This window comes from Carcharodon carcharias, chromosome 16, assembly GCF_017639515.1.
Source record: "Carcharodon carcharias isolate sCarCar2 chromosome 16, sCarCar2.pri, whole genome shotgun sequence".
NCBI classification, from domain to species: Eukaryota; Metazoa; Chordata; class Chondrichthyes; order Lamniformes; family Lamnidae; genus Carcharodon; species Carcharodon carcharias.
In genome coordinates, this window is record NC_054482.1 from 6,931,529 (window position 1) to 6,940,408 (window position 8,880).

Sequence of the window (8,880 nt, forward strand, 5' to 3'; positions counted from 1 at the left end):
ACTTCTCACTTTTCCCATATGAGGAATGATCTTAAAGGTACAGTAGCAGAATAATTAATGCAGCCATGTGGAGCAATTCTCAAATCATCAGCCCAAATATTTGGCCTTCGGATTGTCGGAGTTCGGATGTACGATGGAAGATACACGTCGGACCCTGCGAAAGTCCTGACATGCGGACCTTCATGGGAATTGTCTGGGAAGTTTCAACTTCCAATGGGTGCCACGGTCGGTCCCCAGGTGAGGTTCCCCCAATTTGTTATGTCCCCAGGTGAGGTAGCCCAAATTGTTATGCTCCCGGGTGAGGAAGGATGAATTGGCTCCCCTTCTTTATTCAACCCCCTCGGTTGGTCACAACAAGGTTAATTTAAAAAAATCCATTCCATTGTGGATAACTTTTAACCAGGCCTTCTTGAGTCAAAGAAAGAGAGAATTTATTTTTTTAATCCAATGCTGAGTTTATTTACTGTTAGTACATTTCACAATAAAGTCCAGGTCCCAAAAGCTCCTTGTGCAATGTAATCGCTTCAGGGCAAGGTCTCAAATTATACAAGCAATAAGCTTGTTCCCTGCAGTCAGTTCAGTCACTCTTGCCCCAGGGTGAGCTTGTCAAACAGGTACTCTCCCATGCCATTCTCAGGGGCCCCCAATCTTTTCAGGTTGGTGATGTGATCTCCAAGCTTCTTGATCCTCTTCACTTGCTCATCCAAGTAGTGAGTCTCCAGAAAGTCACAAAGATGAGGGTCAGTGTTCCCAGAGGAGAGTTTGTGTAGATCCAGCAGACTCTGGTTCACATTCTTCTCCATCAGCAGAGCTCCCTACATTGCCTCCAAATCCTGCTCTGGTTTCTTGATGTCCTCCAGGATGATCCAACCTCCACATTTATTTTGGAATGTCACAGTTTCTCAGTGTGCTCCCGTTCCTCATGTGACCGCTCCTGGAAGAACTCAGCAAAGTGACGCAGGGCAACATCATCCCGGTCAAAGTAAGAGGGCATGGAGAGATAAACATAGGAAGAATAGAGCTCTAGGTTGATCTGCTTGTTAGCGGCATCCTCACAGCCCTTAAAAATGCAATACATATACACACAGATTAGAAATGAGAAGTGAGTCCAGAAATAAAAGTTTAAAAAAATGATCTGTGATTCAGTCTTTGGCTTTTCCGTGAGGAGTAGATGGCAGAACATTGTGGCCGTTAGGTCGGGTGTTTCTGGTAGCACTGACTTTGGCAGCTGAGCTGTGGATTTGAGATTCTTGGTTTTGCAGGTTAGCTGAAGGAGTTGCCCTGTTTCCTTTTTGACTGTGGTTTTACCGACTTGTGGCTTGCCTCCAGCAATCAGAGAGAGAGGACTTTTTTTACCTGCAAGTGCAGCAATGCCTAGTAGATGTTCTTCCGCTGTCACCTTCACAGCACACCCTCACACACCCAGGCTTGGGACACCAAAAGCTAGCATACAGAGACTAGGGTTGCAGTTTACATTTAACTCCTTTTCTCGTGTATTCCTGGAAGGGAAAAACAAACATACCTTTTGCCCAGCAATAGCTTTCTTTCAACTCAGTTCATTCCAGTCTGAGATATAACTCAACATGAGGTGGTTTCTTCTGAGATAGTAATCAGTTTTTTGCATTGCATCTCTTCCCCTGTCTAAAAGAGGCCTTGATACCTTTTTAGGTGCGACATTCTGTTCCCTCTGTGCTAGTTAGTCAATTACAATCCACATAGGAATTTTCAAGCAAATGGTTACTTTACAGTCTGAGCCAACTTTTGCTTGTATGTCCTTTTTAAAAAATAAAACATGTCTTACCTAAACAGTTCAATCTGTCCATAGGTAATTCAGAGCTATGATCCGCTATCATGACATGGACATTTCCCTAATCCCAGAACCCTCAACAAATGTCTTCAACTCTGAGTTAGAGACTTGGCACCGTTCCACGGTACTTTGCTGGCTAGTTACCCAGGGAATGTTAGACAGATTTAAATCTAGTCTAATGCCTGGGTAACTACACAACTGAACCCCCAATCACTCACACTGCCTCTCCCAACTCCCCCGTGACCTCCCAATTATGCCACCAACCCAATCCTGATTATTCCCAGACTACCCGACCAAAACCCCTACATGACTTGGCCATCTGCCCCTGAATTTACTACACCCCAAACCACACTACACCCCTCCCCCCACCACCCCCCGACCCCCCCCCCCAACCAGGCCTGATTATCCCCCAACCCATCTACCCATTCACCCATCTACCTGCTCACCTACCTACCCATCTCACTCACCTACCTACTCACCCACCTATCCACTCATCCACCTTACCTACCTACCCACCCTAACCACTTACCCACTCACCCACCTACTTACTCCTTTACTCACCTACCCACCTCACTCACCTACCCACCTATCCACTTCACCCATCATACCTACTTACTCACCTACCTGCCTACACACCATACCACCTTACCCACCCACCCATTCACTCATTTATCCACTCACCCCTTCACTAACCCATTGAAAACTGGACATGCAAACTCATCATAGAATATCAAATTTTGTAAAATGGAATGTGTCCTGTCTTCCTCCCAAGTCCACTCCGCTCCTACAGAGTTCCCAGATGGATGCTGCACTGCGCAGTTCTGGAAAAGCTGGGATCGGAAAATCCCAGAAGAAATGTGGAGTAGCGTCGGATCGGGGGAATTTATGGCGCTCGTTGCCGCTGATCGGAATATCCCGGCCATTACCAAACAAGACTTTGCAAATGTAGTCACAAAGACTGTGGTTGTTTCTGTGTTTGCTTCTTGTGGGGCTTTTAAACAGACAGAGCCCAACACCCCTGAAGAATGTTACTTTGTAAAAATGGTGCGTGGTTTGTAAAAGGAATTGAATCAAGAGTGATGTATATCACTTGCCAAGGGTACAATATCCTCATTTTTTAAATGAAGCGGCTCTCTGTGAAATAGCTTTCTTACAGTCCTTCCCTGAATACCCAGACCTGAATTGGAGAATGGACTTCAGCTGAGACTTTCATAAAGACAGAATAAAGGGAAAGAAAGTCATATTTAGTCATCAGGAACACCTCTCTAGAGTTGTTAGAAGAGATGGTTCCCAAGGAAAGTGGCCAGCATAGCAACCAAGGTGTCAGGTTTACTGTGGAAAAATGTGTATAAACATATTGTGCCTGTGGCATTCAACCATTACAGGAGACGACAGCATATGACACGCAGGTGCAATACAGGAGGCAGAAAGGGGAAGTTGCACAATGAATTGATGCGATGAAATCTTAAACGAACAAGAACCAATAAGTTCCCTTGAGACACTTTGAGAATGCTGAATACCCATGGTATGCAAAGAGGATACATGAGTCAATTCAGTGGTTTGCTGAATAATAAATTGGTGACATTCAGACCAAAAGTGTGGGCTCCAGATGTGACTATTGAAAGAATGGTGAATAACATACCAATGGTGAGCTATCTGCCTTTATCTGTTTAGTAGGTGGTTTGGATTTAATTTACAAAAACGAACTATCATTGCATATTTCACCAGGAGAAGGTCAACTGTGGTATCTATTTCTTATTCAATAGATTGAATGTATGAATTCAGATCACTAATATTAGTAACCGTAATAGGATGAATTAAAATAATAATTGGATTGGTTTTACAAGCCTGCAATGCTTCCAAGCAATTTTGCTTTCAAAAGTGTTCCTTGATATATTTAAGCATGGTGACCCTGTAATATCTGATTAACACAGCTGGCAAATGGGCATATAACAAAAAAAATAAGCATTTTAAATCACAGTGTCAATCAACTAACTGTGAGCAATCTAAATGAAAATTGCTATAAAAATATACAGAATTATTTTCTGGTGAGATTAGGGTACTGTTGTGCATTCCTTTGTAAATGTTTTTTAAAAAATCAAACCAGCGCAAAAGATCACAGAAATTCAATCTGCTCTGAACACAATTTGGGCTTAAAATTCTGTGCCTTTGCGCCAATTTTGCTGATATCAGAGAAACTGCATTTAAACAGCTGGGTAGTTGAATGGAAACTCCATGCATCTGTCTCAACTCCTTTGCTACCTCACTAGGAGTATTAACCAATTTATTTTAAACTGCTTAGCCTCTGCATTAAAAGTACAGAGCAAGCAATTTCAGATAAATATGCTTATTGTTGGTATGCAGCAAACACACATCTACAGCATCTGTGGAGAGATAAACAGAGTTCACGTTTCACGTCTGCATGAGTCATTTTCCAGCATTTTTTGTTTTTGCTTCATATTTCCAGCATCCGCAGTATTTTGCTTTTGCTTTTAACAAATATCTACACTCTTGTTTGCCTATTATTAACCTTCATGAATGCAAATGTAGAATTCCTTTCTGTTGTTGCATTGTCCGTATTAAATGCCCCAGCTACTGTAGTCAGATATTCCGATATGACCAATAGATGTGTTGTCGCAAGATGTTGTGACGTAATATATGAAAGTTTGCTTGTAGGTTTTACTTTACCAGAACTTTTTCTTTTCTGTTTATACTTTTACTTTTAAAGAAATCATGCTTGTTTTTAAGCTGTGAGCTCAGTCCATTTAGGCAAGTTGTAGCACTTAAAAATTATGCTTGCAAACTTAATTTAAGAGGATTATTGAATAAGCAAGATGTTTTGAAATGTAGTACTTATTCAAACGTGTTCTTAAAAAGAAGTTGCTATCCAAAGCACATCCCGGTGGAATTTGTATATTTGTGATTTGGTCTCAAACATTAGCTACTTCACCACTCTTTGCATTGTTTAAAGTACAAGTCCTTTGCTTAAGCTATCCTGACTATCAAATTTTAATGCAGACTTGCTATGGTTAATGATATAAGACGCGTTCAGCCATAACTTTAACAACATTTTCAACTGGACACCATCTAGTGGCAGTGTTTGAAGTATTCCATTGCTTATAAGTAGAGTTTCCTTCTTCCTGGGCCCTGTTTTTCCATTAGCACTTGGTGACAAAGTTATTTTTTGAAGGTATTAAGTATACTTTGGCAATTAGTATTGGTAAGTTGTATTTTGGTCGGTAAAATAATTGTAGGTGTTAAACACTGTTGCTCAAGTAGAGAAACACAACATAAGCCAATAATTAAAGGTTGGAATGGAACATAATTAGCTGAGTAACAATTTTGCTACACTCCATTGAGCATTAAACATATGTGCAATTAAATTATATTTGAAGTATGGATTAATTCCTCCCTTTTAGTAAGGGGCTGATGTTAACCACACACGTTTTATATAAAGGCTGTTCTTGGAGAACTATTATAATTCATTAGCAATTGCTATAATACAAAAGGAGTTTTGGCAACTGCAGCTACAGGATTTTATTTTTGTAAACGAGCTTTAATAACTGAAGTATTATCAAGTGGATATACAATTTAAAGGGAAGGCATGTAAGATATTTTCTACAAAAATTCACTAGGGAAATGAGGAATTAGAATAATGTTATAATTAGTTGTTTGGTAGTACAGAACTTGAGTATTGCTGAAAAAAGAAACACATATAAGCTTTTTGTCTTGCACTTATCAGGACATTCGCAAGAATACCAATACAAGGACGAGAAAAACAATATATACTGCAACTGAAGAGATTGCTGATTGGTTGACAAGTGGAATTGCCATGGGGAATGCGCCACTGATGACAGCTAACTGCCAAGCGTTATTTGAAATTTAAACCAGGCAGCTTGACCCTGATTGGTCAAGGCATTGCACTGAGGAATGAGTCAGCGAATGGCTGTCACTTATTTTGTTTAGCTGACAGGTGCAATGTATGTACATGTTCTTTCTGTCTGTAAAGAACAGGGCCCTGCGTATTAACACTTGTAGCTTTCAGTGCATGAAAATGTGCCACATTGAGATCCCGACTGACAATCTTAAATTGGTTGTCAGCGTAATTCTTAGCACATTGAGGATTATTTAGTAAATGTTGTCCAATCGCAGAATCACATCTAATGTTGGACACTGTGTGTTGAGTTTTGCAAGCACAGGCTGGTTGGGTACAGTCTGTACCTTGCCCATTGTGAACAGGGGCTGGGACATGCTGTTTGATATGATCCGCCAATCCTTGTGACATACGGCCTACACACCCAGCATCACATTGGCACTGAAATTCATATAGCACATTACTCATTTGTGTGAGAGACGGAACGCCACTTTCAGCCCTGAAAAGTGTCCAGTCTACCTCAGATTACCCTGGTAAGGTAGCTCAAACATTTGAGCATCAGGTGAAGCTAGCTGTTTCATGCTGCTACTATGCAATGGCAACGCGAGTGAAGTTCGCCACAAACAGGATGCTGCTGTCAAGCCAAAAAACCGTTCTGCCTATCACACAAATAAGTAATGTGGGAGATGAATTTCAGTGTCAGTGTGATTCTAGGTATGTAGGTCATACGTCCCAAAGACAGGTGGATCATGTCAAATAGCGTGTCCCAGCCCCTGTTCTCAACTGGCAAGGTACAGACTGTACTCAAACAGCCTGTGCTTGCAAAACTCAAAGTCCAGTGTCCAACATTAGATGTGATTCTGTGATTGGACAGTATTTGCTAAATAATCCTCAATGTGCTGAGAATTAAGCTGACAACCAATTTAAGATTGTCAGTTGGGCTCGCCGTTTGGCACATTTTCATGTACTGGAAGCTACATATATTAATACACAGGGTCCTGCTCTTTGCAGACAGACAGAACATGTACAGACATTGCGCCTGTTTCAGCTAAACAAAATAAGTGACAGACATTCGCTAACTCATTCCTCAGGGCAATGCCTTGACCAATCAGGGTCAAGCTGCCTGGTTCAAATTTCAAATAATGCTTGGCAGTTAACTGTCAGTAACCATCAGTGATGCATTCCCCATGGCAATTCCACTTGCCAACCAATCAGCACTCTCTTTACATACAGTAATTATTGTTGTTTTCCCCTTATATTGGTATTCTTGTGAGTGTCCTGATGAGTGCAAAATGAAAAGCTTGAACATGTCTCTTTTTTCAGCATTTACTGGATTAATTTAAGAGCACAAAACTATGGAGCAAAAGTTCACTTTGCAACAATGCTCTCATGGCATATTATAAATTTATTTTCAAATATTAGCGAATTTCCTGGAATCAAGGCAAACGAGAGGCATGCGGAATAGATGAAAAATGACAATTACTATGCTTAACAAAAGCTGAAGTGACTAATTTTAACACCATAGAATTTTATAGAAAAACTACAGACTTTGAAATAAAACCTGAGGAATCAGTATTAGTTCCAGTGTGGCTCAGTTGAAAGATTCTTGCTGCTAAGTGGAAAGGTTGTGGATGCAAGCCTGTGTCTGAATTTAATCATATAATCCAACACTGCAGTACTGAACGAGTGCTGCTTTGCTGGGGGTGCTATCTTTCAGATTAGACAATAAACCGAGGCCATAATCTGCTTCCTCAGGTGGATGTAAACAATGCAAAATGCAGATGGGTGATTCCCATTTGTTCAGGCCCAGTTTCAGGCTCTGCCACCTTAGCATAGGTTACTGCAGCCTGCACTGGCAGGGTTACTGGTGAAGCGGCAGAGATGGGAAAATGAAAGTTGGCATCCTGAGAGAGGACCACAGGTTCATGCACCATGGGGGTCACTGCCTCTCCCAAGGCGGTGCCTCAACAATCCTGGTATTCTGTTGGAGCACGGATTGCTGGAATGCTGAGACACCCTGCGGGGCCCCTTTTCACATTAGTATCCACGGCTCTGATGGCAGCAAGCTGGGCATCAATGGCTTCAGTCTGAGCTTCCATTGTAGCACTCAGCTGTTGGGTGGCTTTTCCTGTGCTGCAATGGGAGCTGAGACATCAGCCATCAGACGCTGCATCAGGGCTCGGTCTGGAAGTGTTCTCAAAGAGTTGTCCACCACTTCCACACTGGAAAGAGTGGACACCAAGCTCTACGCAAAGTTCTATACAAATTGGTGCTGCACTCTTCCGTGCTCTTTGACATTGACCACAGGCTTTCTGGCAGATCTGCCAATGCACCAAGCACTTCATTGTGTATACCCATCAACATTTTGTGCATGCCAGCCTGCGAAGTCCTCATCTGAGTTCTTCATAGCAGAACTCGTGTGCTGTCTCACCTCTGGCAAACTGGCACCTGTGCTATCCTTGCCCCTTGCCCTGGCTGCAGGCCAGTCATACTCGGTATCTCACCGGGTACAGATTCCATCTCAATGCTATCCTCTAAAGTGAGTGCAGTGTTGCTACCTGAATTAATGGCTGCAAGTAAGCGAGCACGAGATGGTGTTTCTTCACCATCACTTCACTTCTTCCTCTTCCACTTTTTCCTCCTGCTCCATTGCCTGTCCAGGTTCCAGCTCTTAGTCATCTGAAAGGAGAATGTGACAAGTGTAGAGTTGCAGTGAGGCAATAGGGGAAAGTAAGAGGTGCATGCTTACATGACCTACAGCTTGTAAACCAGAAGACATTGTGGGTTGATGGGTAAGTGGGATATGAGAAGGGAGATTAGGTGTGAAGGTACTGTCATCTTCATGACAGCTGGCCATGGATCTAGTCACAGCCAATCCAATGATGGCGAGATCTGTCTCCCCCATGTAGGTAAGGAGATGCAGCCATGCCTATTCTCCTCAAGTTAGATGCTGCAGTCTCTAAGTGAGCACCATCTTGTCCTGAAGGAGACAGGGAAGAGTGTCAGTGAGCGTAGAGAAATGTGTTTGGGTGAGGTGTCTGTCATGGTTGAATGGGTGGCACTGTGTGAAAGCTCTGAGGCTTGCAACTGTGCTAAACGTGTGAAGGTGATGTGAAGCAAGTTAATGTGAAATACGAGATATAATTGATAGAGATTGTTGGTAGGGTAGTGATGGGAGTGCGGTGCACTGAGCAGTAGT

General features: G+C 42.3%; 1 pseudogene; it reads right to left on the bottom strand.

Annotated features, from left to right (window-relative positions):
- Nucleotides 1-581: 581 nt before the first annotated feature.
- On the bottom strand, nt 582-7,780 carry LOC121289372 (annotated as a pseudogene).
- Between the last annotated feature and the right edge of the window lie 1,100 nt (nt 7,781-8,880).